Here is a 14,070-nt window from a genome sequence, read left to right as displayed (position 1 = left end):
GCTCAATCTTATTGATTTTAATGAATCCATTTGTATATCTTTGTGAATCTCTTAGATTTTGATAATGATTTTGATGATTTAAATTTGAATAAATTTTTATCGAAATCATGATCTTGATCTTTTGAAATTTATAACATGAAATCCTTTATGAATCAAGATTTCTTACTCTTTATTCTCTTACATTTTGAGAAAATTTTCAATATGAATCATAAGTGTTCTTATGCATGAATTGAAATCTTTTTCTCCTACGTTTCCTTTTGTGATTTACAAAAGAGAATATCCTTTTTGAAAATTCTTGACTTAAAATTTTATTTAAAAATCTCTTATTATTTGATCTCCTAAGATTTTCGTTTGATTATTTATGAGGAGGCTTTTCAAAAAGAAATCATGCCTTTTGGCATTTACATATTCTAATATTTTATGGTATGATTTTTATGTAATTCCTTGTATTCATGAAATGTTTATCTCATCACCCAATTATTTTCTCCTTGATATTCCTTATGTGATAATATGAATACATGAAATATTCATTAATTTGTTTTGATGAAAAGTTATGATCATGGTAGGATGAAATTTGACAAGTTAATACCATCATGATTTGAAACATTTATGATTTGAAATTATACATGCAATTGCTTTTTATTGTGATGATATATGTATATAATTTGTATCATGAATACTTTATTATCATACATGAAAATAGTGATAAATATTTTGAAAATAAATGTTTGAATCACATTAAATGATTTTACATTTTATGTATGATGAGTTATAGTGATGATTTAAACAATGATTGAAATAATATGAATGATAAAACATGAGATTGTCTATAGTGCAAATTTATTGATCTCATGATGTGTAGATTGAAATAATGATTGGAATATCGATGTAATTATAAATGATGATTTGATAATATGCATGAAATACTCTTGATATTATTTTGATGCATGCAAATGAAAAGTTTTGATCATGCATGGTAGGATGTAATTTGACAAGTTGATACCATCATGATATGAAACATTTATGATTTACAATGATGCATGCAATACTTGTACTTTCTAATTATGATGTGATGTATTGCATATGATGTAAATCATGATTTAAAATACTATGAGTTATTTGCTAAAATGATGTATGTTGATTTAATTCTTTGAATGCTCTAAATGATGAATGTTTGGTATTATGATCAAAATATTGATAAATAGTTAAAAATTTTAGTATCATGTATGATATGCTCATAATGTTGATTGATTTATTCAATGTCGTGCATGAATTAAATGTAAGGTTTTTGAAAAGGTGCATGTTTTAATTTGAAAATATAATAATGCACGAATAAGATTGATACTTACCTTTGTCATAATTGATGTAAAGAGTCTTCCCTTCTTTTTGACAATGACAAAGGGAGAGATAGCTAGCTTGCACAAGACAAGAGAAGCAAAAAAAAAACAAAAATACAAGCATACACATCGCAAAAAGGGGCAAAACTTATTAGTTTGCTCAATCCAAAACATCGCAAATACTTGCGTATTTCAAGAAGCATGGGATGCTTTCTTGAACATCTCAAAACAGCTAGCTTGGATGTTCTAAAAATGTAGTAAAATTTGCTAGTTTATATGTTGTAGAAATTGCTATCATACTACCTTGCATATCTATGATGATAGCAAAATTGTATGATGATAAAACTAGGAGATTATATTAATTATGCAATGTGTTGAACTTGGATATTTCAAAAACTTGCAACTTGCACATTGCAATAGGAAGCAAAAATCATGAGCTTACACAAGAAAGCTATTTTGCATTTGCTTTCAAATTTTTTTGCTAGCTTGTATGTAGTAAAACTTGTATATCGTAAATATTGCTAGCTTGTAGAGAAGCAAACAGTTGCTATCTTAAAAAAAGCAAAAATACTAAACTTGCATATCTTTAATTGCTACATTGCATGATGATAAAACTTTATATTATATTTTTCATACAATGTATTGAACTTTTTATCTCTAAACACTTGATACTTGGAATATTTTAAAATGTGATCTTGAAAAGAATGTTTCAAGTTGTTCTTTGTGCTATATCTTTTCAAATGAATCATGAGCCTTGATATCATATATTTCATAATATAGAAATAACAAGATTTCTTTGCCTTGTATGCCTTATGTGATGATTGTACATCAATTTGCTTTATTATGAATTATATGAATCTTGATCGTGAACTTGTTAAGAAGAATTTTAATGAACCATGAATCATATCTTTGGTATTCATGAATTGATCCTTATTGATATATTTCATGAATTCTTTGCATATTTAGCTTGTTGAATGGTTGAAATTTTTAGCCATCGAGTCCTCCCTTTCTTTTTGACTTTGATAAATGGGGAGAAGGTTTTGCTAGCTTGTGCATTGAAAATGAAAGTAAACTTCCTAGCAAGCTAAGGAAGTAAAACTTGTAAGCTTGCACTTCTCAAAAAGAGAAGAAAGATCTTGCCTATCGAAAGAAGCAAAAAGTGCAAAACTTAGAAAACTTGCAACAAAATTTCTCTTGCCATGCTTGGTATCAAAAATAGGTTGATATCTTTAAAAGCATCGCATTAAATTTTTTAGTGTATCGCAAATTGAATTTTTTGAGACTATTATCATATCATGTTTAACAATTGATATCTTTCATTGATATGATAAATTATCATCTCATGATGTATCGCATAATGATATCATGATTTGTGATTGTATCATGTGATCCTTGGTGAATTTTCACATTGATATCCTTCATGAAATGATTTCTTTGCATTATTGTCTTATATGCATCATGTGATGATTGAAATATTGATTGATGCAAAGTTGACATAAAAGTCTAAATCATTGATTCCTCTCCTTCTTTTTGACATTGACAAAGGGGGAGAAAGTTATTGCTAGCTTGCACACTTAAATGAAGAATTTACTAGCTCGATCATTGTAACAAAGAAATTTGCTATATCAAACATCATAAATATTGTTGCTTGCAAAGAAAAGCAAAGTGCAATCATGCACAAAAATTCAAGTGTTGAATTGCCATGATTAAACTTAAGAATCTTGCTATGCTTTTGTACTTATATGTTGTGATGTAAATCTAGCTTCATGTTGCAAAAACTTGCATATCTTTTAAAATAGCTAGAGCTACTTATCCTTTTTGTTGATGACATAGGGGGAGAAGTATATCGATGACTTCATGCATTTAATTGAATATTTTATATATATTTGCATGATGGTTTAAATGTTTTTCATAACATGTGATTAATGTTACTTGGATTTGGGATAATCCAAGTGTTCTATCAATGGCATATTGATAGGGGGAGTTTGGTTAAACTCCGGGAAGTTAAGGTTAACTCCATTAGTCATCAATTAGTTGTCATCATCAAAAAGGGAGAGATTGTTGAATCTCATATTTTGATGATGAAACTAATTGATTGTGTTTAGATGTTTAACTGTATTTTGAGTGATATTTGTCTACTCGATCAAGATTAGACAGTTGACGCAGGAGGAATTGACGTTGCGCCGAAGGAGATCTAATCAAGATATTGGACGGTAGAAGGCTACGGACGTCGGGCATCGGGCCAAGGAGAGAAGAATTATGCCAAGGATATCGGGGTTGCGGAGGTCAACCGCCGATTGGGAAACAAGCCGCAAGAGAGAACGATGCGCTGAAGAATCGGACGAAGCGCCAACCCATTACATGTTGGGCAACAGAATGTCAATTTGCATTGTAAAAATTGTCTAGATCGGAGTAGAGCTTTGGCTTGTGTGTGTAGGATTAACTACGATAACGACGAAGACATAAAGCGAAACAAAGTGTCGGAGTCAAGCGCGAAGGATTCATTGCGAGTTCGAGAGTTCGACAGAAGTCTGAAAGTTCGTCGGGAATGCTGCTGGAACTAGTCGAGAATGAGTAGGGAGCTTGCTGAAGGGTTTTTCGGAAGCTCGTCGGAAGGTTCATTGGAAGTTCGCGGAGCTCATCGAGAAAGATCGAAGCTTGCCGAAGAAGCTCGTTGGAACTCGCCAAGATCAAATCGTGAAGTCTAGGAGCTTGCCGGGAGTCCGCAGAATGGTTTCCGAGAGTTCGTCGGAAGACCGCCGGAAGTTCGCCGGAAGCTCACCGGAAGAAGTCTTGACTTGCGGACTTTGTGATAGCTGAGGAAATATCTTTAAATTCGTAGTTAGCTTATTAATTAGGGTTAGGATTATGTGTTAATCTTATAACCCAAGTATGGGCCAATTGGGCCCGACATCGGACTGGTTTGGGCCAAGTTTGGGGCCCAAATAGTGAGTTGAAATAGTCTAGGCGGTGGCACCGTCAAACTAGGCGGTGGCACCGTCAAACTAGGCGGTGGCACAACCCAGAACCCAAGAGTTCGGGTGGTGATACCGCTGTACTGGGTGGTGGCACTACCCAACACCCGAAATGTCGGGCGGTGGCACCGCTACCAACAGGCGGTGACACCGCCAGTTAACGGTCAATATGACATTGAGAGGCGGTGGCACCACCACTAACAAGCGGTGGCACCGCCAACCTCAAAAACCCAAGAGAATTCAAAATTTAGAGCCCAAATTTAAATTCTCTTGGGGCCTATAAATACCCCTCAATTCTCAGCAGAGAATACAACCTTTGGGAAGTTAGAAATTGAGAAAAGCTTTAGCAAAAGTCTTGTTTTCAATAGCTTAAGTGTTCGCCTCTCTCTTTTTCTTTGAAAAATTTGTAAGAGTGTGAACCACTTGTAAAAAGGTTGTAAGAGAGGTATTTGTCCTTCCTCTTCAAAGTGATTTGCTAGTGGAAGTTGGGAGCCTCATTGAAGAAGGCTTTGCAAGTGGATGTAGGTCATTGTGACCGAACCACTTTAAATTGATGTGTTCCTTGAATGTGTGAGTATTTACTTTTCTGAAACCATTGTTTACATTGCAGCAAGCTTTCGATTTTCATCTACTCAAGTTACTATCGAAACAAAATCTCCTTATATTTATGAATTTGGTTTCAAATTTATAAGTTTTAATCCGCTGCACTAATTCACCCCCCCTTCTTAGTGTCACTCCGATCATAACAATTGGTATTAGAGCCATGATTTTCTACTTTGGTTTAACATCCAATTAGAAAGGGCTCTTTTCGGCATTCAAGAGGGTTATTCTCTCATTCGTCCTCCTTTTTTCAATGGGACTGACTACTCTTATTGAAAAGCTCGAATGAGAGTTTTCTTACTTTCTCTGGATTTGAATTTATGACATATAGTCGAAAATGGATTTGAAATGTCTTCTCTTCAAATGAACCATTGGAATGATTTGGAGAAGAAGATGTTTTCTCTAAATGCAAAGGCTCTGAATGTCTTATATTGTGTACTTGACAAAAATGAATTTAATCGCGTTTCGATGTGTGACTCAGCTTTTGATATTTGGAGAACTCTAGAGGTCACTCATGAAGGTACTAGCCGAGTGAAAGAGTCCAAAATCAATATTCTTGTGCATTCTTACAAACTTTTTCGGATGAAACCAAGTGAGTCCATCGGAGACATGTACACCCGTTTCACGAATGTCATCAATGGACTCAAAGCTCTTGGTAAAAGTTTTTCTAACTTTGAACTAGTCACTAAAATCTTAAGATCCCTTCCAAAAATTTGTGATCCAAAAGTTACGGTCATTCAAGAGGCTAAGGACCTTAAAACATTCCCTCTCAAAAAACTTATTGGGTCTCTAATGACCTATGAAATGAACAATTTGATAAAAAGAAAACTCGAGAATAACCTTCCAAAGGACAGGAAGGAATTGGGACATAGAACACATGAAGACCATTTGAGCATAGGCTCAAGTGATGGTGAACTTGAACTTGCAAAGAAATCTAAGAAGTTAATAAAATAAAAATTAAAGAACAAAAAGAATGGAACTACTTGCTTTGAACGCAAGAAGAAGAAAATAAATTGGGATGAAACGGGCTCCTCCGAAGACGAAGAGAAAATCAAGATAGGAGAGATGACAAACTATACCTTAACAGCTTTCAACGATGAGGAAATCAAAAACCCCTTAATTTATTTTGAAATTACTTGATGTTTTCCATGATGCACTTTCTTTTTTTTGAATAATTATTTTTCTTGAAAATTGTATGTTTTATGTTAATGGAATAAAATGTTAGTTTTAAATCTAATGATCATATGTAAGTTTTTCTTGAGAAGATAAAATGTGTATCTTGATGATTTTCGATTTTGATTGAAACCATGCTTGATGTCTTAATGAAAATATTAAGAAGTTTAAAATCATGCTTAATGATGATGCATGGCTTTTGTATGGAAAACTAAGCATGAAAAGATAGATTCACTTAAAAAGAAAAATGCATGACTATAACAAATAATAAAATTATTTTAGTTAAAAATACCTTATGCTCAATGAAACCTTGATTGATGAATATGCTTTATGATGATGCATAATGAAAATATTAAACATTTTGAAACCATGTTTTAGTGTCATGCATATTGATCATGCTTAATAAATTTTAAAATTATGCATGATGAATCTTGTGATTTATGGATTATTGATTTTTACCATAATAAAAGTGCCTTATTGATCTTTGTTTTAATAAATCTTACATGTTTTTATTTGCCATAAATGAAACAAAATCATATGTTTTGAAACAACCGAAAAGAGGAAAACATTCTTGAAAATTATTTTGCTTAATCTTATTGATTTTAATGAATCCATTTGTATCATCTTTATGAATCTCTTGGATTTTGATAATGATTTTGATGATTTAAATTTGAATAAATATTTATCAAAATCATGATCTTGATCTCTTGAAATTTATAACATGAAATCCTTTATAAATCAAGATTTCTTACTTTTTATTCTCTTACATTTTGAAAAAAAATTCAATATGAATCATAAGTGTTCTTATGCATGAATTGAAATCTTTTTCTCCTATGTTTCCTTTTGTGGTTTACTAAAGAGAATATCCTTTTTGAAAATTCTTGACTTAAAATTTTATTTAAAAATATTTTATTATTTGATCTCCTAAGATTTTCCTTTGATTATTTATGAGGAGTCTTTTCATAAAGAAATCATATCTTTTATCATTCACATATTCTAATATTTTATGGTATGATTTTTATATAATTTCTTATATTCATGAAATGTTTATCTCATCACCCAATTATTTTCTCCTTGATATTCCTTATGTGATGATATGAATACATGAAATATTTATTAATTTGTTTTGATGAAAAGTTATGATCATGAATGGTAGGATGAAATTTGACAAGTTAATACCATCATGATTTGAAACATTTATGATTTGAAATTATGCATGCAATTGCTTTTTATTGTGATGATATATACATATAATGTGTATCATGAATACTTTATTATCATACATGAAAATAGTGATAAATATTTTGAAAATAAATGTTCGAATCATGTTAAATGATTTTACATTTTATGTATGATGAGTTATAGTGATGATTGAAATAATATGAATGATAAAACATGAGATTGTCTATAGTGCAAATTTATTGATCTCATGATGTGTAGATTGAAATAATGATCGGAATATCGATGTAACTATAAATGATGATTCGATAATATGTATGAAATACTCTTGATATTATTTTGAGGCATGCAAATGAAAAATTTTGATCATACATGGTAGGATGTAATTTGACAAGTTGATACCATCATGATATGAAACATTTATGATTTGCAATGATGCATGCAATACTTGTACTTTCTAATTATGATGTGATGTATTGCATATGATGTAAATCATGATTTAAAATACTATGAGTTGTTGCTAAAATGATGTATGTTGATTTAATGCTTTGTGTCATGAATGCTCTAAATGATGAATGTTTGGTATTATGATCAAAATATTGATAAATAGTTAAAAATTTTAGTATCATATGCTCATAATGTTGATTGATTTATTCAATATCGTGCATGAATGAAATATAAGGTTTTTGAAAAGGTGTATGTTTTAATTTGAAAATATAATAATACACGAATAAGATTGATACTTACCTTTGTCATAATTGATGTAAAGGGTCTTCCCTTCTTTTTGACAATGACAAAAGGGGAGATAGCTAGCTGGCACAAGACAAGAGAAGCAAAAAAAAAAAAATACAAACGTACACATCGCAAAATGGAGCAAAACTTATTAGTTTGCTCAACTCAAAAGCAAGAAATACAATCTTGTAATCTCAAGTAAAAGTGTTATCTTGCAAATCTCAAAGAAGCAATATGTTCCAAGTTACATATTTTGAAAAGAGGCAAAATAGTGTATCTTGGATATCTTTTTGCTAACTTTTTATGTGTAAAAGTTGATAACTTGCATACTATAAATTTGCATACCAAATTTGCAATCTTGCCTATCTCAAGAAGCAAAATATGCTAACTTGCACATCTAGCAAACTTGCGTATTTCAAGAAGCAAGCGATGCTTTCTTGAACATCTTAAAACTGCTAGCTTACATGTTATAAAAATGTAGTAAAATTTGCTAGCTTATATGTTGTAGAAATTGCTATCATACTACCTTGCATATCTATGATGATAGCAAAATTGCATGATGATAAAACTAGGAGATTATATTAATTATGCAATATGTTGAACTTGGATATTTCAAAAACTTGCAACTTGCACATTGCAATAGGAAGCAAAATTCATAAGCTTATACAAGAAAGCTATTTTGCATTTGCTTTCGAAATTTTTTGCTAGCTTGTATGTAGTAAAACTTGCATATCGTAAAAATTACTAGCTTGTAGAGAAGCAAACAGTTGCAATCTCAAGAAAAGCAAAAATGCAAAACATGCACATCTTTAATTGCTACATTGCATAAAACTTTATATTATATTTTTCATACAATGTATTGAACTTTTTATCTCTAAACACTTGATACTTGGAATATTTTAAAATGTGATCTTGATAAGAATGTTTCAAGTTGCTCTTTGTGCTATATCTTTTCAAATGAATCATTAGCCTTGATATCATATATTTCATAATATAGAAATAACAAGATTTCTTTGCCTTGTATGCCTTATGTGATGATTGTACATCAATTTGCTTTATTATGAAGTATATGAATCTTGATCGTGAACTTGTTAAGAAGAATTTTAATGAATCATGAATCATATCTTTGGTATTCATGAATTGATCCTTATTGATATATTTCATGAATTCTTTGCATATTTAGCTTATTGAATGGTTGAAATTTTTAGCTATTGAGTCCTCCCTTTCTTTTTGGCTTTGATAAAGGGGGAGAAGGTTTTGCTAGCTTGTGCATTGAAAATGAAAGTAAACTTCCTAGCATGCTAAAGAAGTAAAACTTGCAAGCTTGCACTTCTCAAAAAGAGAAGAAAAATCTTGCCTATCGAAAGAAGTAAAAAGTGCAAAACTTAGAAAACTTGCAACAAAATTGCTCTTGCCATGCTTTGTATCAAAAATAGGTTGATATCCTTAAAAGCATCGTATTAAATTTTTTAGTGTATCGCAATGTATCACATGTATCACAAATTGAAATTTTTGAGACTATTATCATATCATGTTTAACAATTGATATCTTTCATTGATATGATAAATTATCATCTCATGATGTATCGCATAATGATATCATGATTTACGATTGTATCATGTGATCCTTGGTGAATTTTCACATTGATATCCTTCATGAAATGATTTCTTTGCATTATTGTCTTATATGCATCATGTGATGATTGAAATATTGATTGATGCAAAGTTGATGTAAAAGTATAAATCATTGGTTCCTCTCCTTTTTGACATCGACAAAGGGGGAGAAAGTTATTGCTAGCTTGCACACTTGAATGAAGAATTTGCTAGCTCGATCATTGTAATGAAGAAATTTGCTATATCAAACATCATAAATATTGTTGCTTGCAAAGAAAAGCAAAGTGCAATCTTGCACAAAAATTCAAGTGTTGAATTGCCATGATTGAACTTAAGAATCTTTTTTATGTTTATATGTTGTGATGAAAATCTAGCTTCATATTGCAAAAACTTGCATATCTTTTAAAATAGCTAGAGCTACTTCTCTTTTTTGTTGATGACATAGGGGGAGAAGTATATTGATGACTTCATGCATTTAATTGAATATTTTATATATATTTGCATGATGGTTTAAATATTTTTCATAACATGTGATGAATATTACTTGGATTTGGGATAATCCAAGTGTTCTATCAATGGCATATTGATAGTGGGAGTTTGGTTAAACTCTAGGGAGTTAAGTTTAACTCCGTTAGTCATCAATTCGTTGTCATCATCAAAAAGGGGGAGATTGTTGAATCTCAGATTTTGATGATGAAACTAATTGATTGTGTTTAGATGTTTAACTGCATTTTGAGTGATGCAGGTCTACTCGATCAAGATTAGACAGTTGACGCAGGAGGAATTGACGTTGCGTCGGAGGAGATCACATCAAGATATTGGACGGCAGAAGGCTTCGAGCGTCGGGCATCGGGCATCGGGCATCGGGCCAAGGAGAGCAGAATTGCGCCAAGGATATCGGGGTTGCGGAGGTCAACCGCTGATTGGGCAACAAGCCGCAAGAGAGAACGATGCGTTGAAGAATCGGACGAAGCGCCAACCAATGACGTGTCGGGCTACAGAATGTCAATTCATATTGTAATAATTGTTAAGATCGGAGTAGAGCTTTGGCTTGTGTGTGTAGGATTAACTACGATAACGACGAAGACATAAAGCGAAACAAAGTGCTGGAGTCAAGCGCGAAGGATTCATTGCGAGTTCGAGAGTTCGACGGAAGTCCGAAGGTTCATCAGGAATGCTACCGGAACTAGCCGAGAATGAGTAGGGAGCTTGCCAAAGGGATTTTCGGAAGCTCGCCAGAAGGTTCATTGGAAGTTCGCGGAGCTCGTCGAGAAAGATCGGAGCTTGCCGAAGAAGCTAGTTGGAACTCGCCAAGATCAAATCATGAAGTCTATGAGCTTGTCGGGAGCCCGTAGAATGGTTTCTAAGAGTTCGCTGGAAGACCGTCGGACGTTCACCGGAAGCTCGCCGGAAGAAGTCTTGACTTACGGACTTTGTAATAGCTTAGGAAATGTCTTTAAATTCGTAGTTAGCATGTTAATTAGGGTTAGGATTAGGTGTTAATCCTATAACCCAAGTAGGGGCCAATTGGGCCTGATATCAGACTGGTTTGGGCCAAGTTCGAGTGGTGGTACCGTCATACTGGATGGTGGCACCGCCCCACACCCGAATGTCGGTCGGTGGCAACGCGAGAGTTCGAGCGGTGGTACCGTCGTACTGGGCGGTGGCACCGCCCAGCACCCGAATGTCGGGCGGTGGCACCGCCACCAATAGGCGGTGGCACCGCCAACCTTGGAAACCCAAGAGAATTCAAAATTTAGAGCCCAAATTTGAATCCTCTTGGGGCCTATAAATACCCCTCAATTCTCAACAGAGAATACAACCTTTGGGAAGTTAGAAATTGTTGGGTCCAGCCCATATGTGGGCTTGGACAATTGGGCCTATTGAGCCCAAATCACTAATTGAGGGTAGTAAACAAGAGAAAGGGTTTGGTGCAGTGGGCAACGTGCTTGTGTGCAGTACAGCGTGCAGTGGCGTGAAGAGAAAAGAGGAGAGAGAAATAGAGAGAGAAAGATTAGGTTTCTGAGTTTTCTGCTTGACGATTGGTGGCCAAACGTTGTCAGTTTCGGCTCAAATTTTATGTGGAGAATCCTTGCAACAAACTCTACAATCCTAACGGTGTTGATCTACAATTTACCCTCTCTAAGGTACATTTCTGCTATATCTACTTTGTGAAACCTAGAATTCTCTTATGAGAATATCCATCGTATGTGATGAAGATATGCTATTCTTGAGCTAAGATCTATGATCTTGATGTTATTGTGATCCTCTAGTTATTCTAGAGAAGACCTATTGTAAACTTGTTATCATTACTATTGATAGTAGAAGTTTGAGGTGGACTACGGTCCCGTGATTTTTTCCACATTGGGTTTTCCACGTTAAAAAGATTTAGTCTCACTATGTGATTGATTTTTTGCTCTATTGTTTAAGTTGTGCTGGTTGATATTTTTATTTGGATATCAAGTTGGTATTTTGATGAGGAACCCATTTTGATATATAAAGAGGAAAAAGAATATTCCGCTTTAACAAGTTTTTTCCCAATAAGTAGTGTCAGAGCAACAAGTTGTTTAGTACTAGTTTTTCTTGTGTGATTGAAATGGAGCAGTGAGATGATATGACTAAATTGAACTCATCAAATTATTCTACTTGGAGGCGTCTGATGGAAGATTTACTCTATCGCAAATATTTGTATAAGCCTATCAAGGTTAAAGATAAACCTTCTACTATGGATGAAGAATGGGAAGTTCAACATAGAAAAGCTATTGCCTATATTAAAAGATGGATGAATATAAACTTGCATGAGCATATTTCAGATGAAATCAGAGCTGATGTTTTTTGGCAAAGGTTAGAAAACCTCTTTGCGAAAAAGACAGTGGGAAATAGAATTTCTCTCCTCAAAAGGCTTGTAAATTTGAAGTATAAAGATGGTTGTAACATTGTTGAGCACATAAGCCTATTTCAGAGTCTTGCAAACAAGTTGGTTGCTATGAAAATGAATATAGATGATGAGATGCAGGGATTATTACTTCTCAGCTCTTTACCAGAAAGTTAAGAAATGTATGTGGTGACTATTTGCAACTCCATGCTAGAGGGAACTCTAACTATAGATATAGTTAAAGATAGTTTGCTAAATGAAGATGCCAGAAGGAAAGAACAGGGTGAATCTTCTTCTGGTGCATTTGTTACTGAAAAACAAGAAAGACGTGGAAGAAGTTATAACAGAAATCCACATGGTTATAGAGGAAGATCCAAGTCTAGAAGAGATATCAAATGTTTTCACTATAACAGGCCAGGTCACATGAAGAAAGAGTGTAGGTTTTGGAAGCGAGAACAGAATGAAATGAAGAAAAATAAGAAAGAGACCAATACGATTGCTACTGAAGGTAATATCACTATTGTCTGTGATGAAGGTTGTGTTAGTCTTGTAGCTCAGGACAGTAATTGGGTAATTGACTCTGGTGCTTCATTTCATGTTACTTCTCATGGTGATTTCTTTAGATCTTACACTGTTGGTGATTTTGGTAATGTCAGAATGGGAAATAGTGGTACATCTAAGATTGTGGGTATTGGAGATATTTGCTTGGAGACCAGTATTGAGAGCAAATTGATACTCAAAGATGTAAGGCATATTCCAGATATTCGTCTTAACTTGATATTTACAAGTAGACTTGATGATGAGGGCTTTGCACACTATTTTGGTGAAAGCAAATAGAAACTCACTAAAGGTTCTTTGATTGTGGCAAGAGGAAAGAAACTTAACTATTTTTATGTCATGGAAGCTAAGCTACACAAAGGAGAGATTAATGCAATTCAAAAAGGTGAAAGTATAGATCTTTGGCACAAGAGACTTGGTCATATCAACGAGAAGGGACTTCAAACTCTTGCTAGAAAGCAGTTCTTACCAGAGTTACAAGGTACATCTCTTAAATCTTGTGATCATTGCTTAGCTGGAAAAACACATAGAGTTGTATTTCATACATATCCATCATCTAGAAGATCAGATATTATTAATTTAGTTCATACTGATGTTTGTACCATGTAAACTAGAACTCTTGGAGGTGCTCTTTATTTTGTTACTTTTATTGATGACCATTCTAGAAAAGTGTGGGCTTTTGCTTTGAAATCTAAAGACCAGGTACTCGATGTTTTCAAGGAGTTTCATGTCAGTGTTGAAAGAGAAACTGGCAGAAAACTAAAGTATATTCGATCAGATAATGGTGGCGAGTACAGGGGTCCTTTTGAGAATTATTGCAGGTTCCATGGTATCAGGCTTGAGAAAATAGTTCCTAAAACTCCTCAATAGAACGGTGTGGCAGAAAGGATGAACAGAATCATTGAAGAAATGATTAGGTGTATGCTTTCCCATGCCAAGTTACTAAAGTCATTTTGGGGGGAAGCTATGAGAACTACAGTTGATTTAATAAATCTTTCTCCATCAGTTCCTCTAAAAGGTGATATTC

Source organism: Musa acuminata, chromosome BXJ1-9 (genome assembly GCF_036884655.1).
Source record: "Musa acuminata AAA Group cultivar baxijiao chromosome BXJ1-9, Cavendish_Baxijiao_AAA, whole genome shotgun sequence".
In the NCBI taxonomy this organism is placed as follows: Eukaryota; Viridiplantae; Streptophyta; class Magnoliopsida; order Zingiberales; family Musaceae; genus Musa; species Musa acuminata.
The sequence above is the reverse complement of the archived record's forward strand: the minus strand, read 5'-3'. Positions refer to the sequence as shown.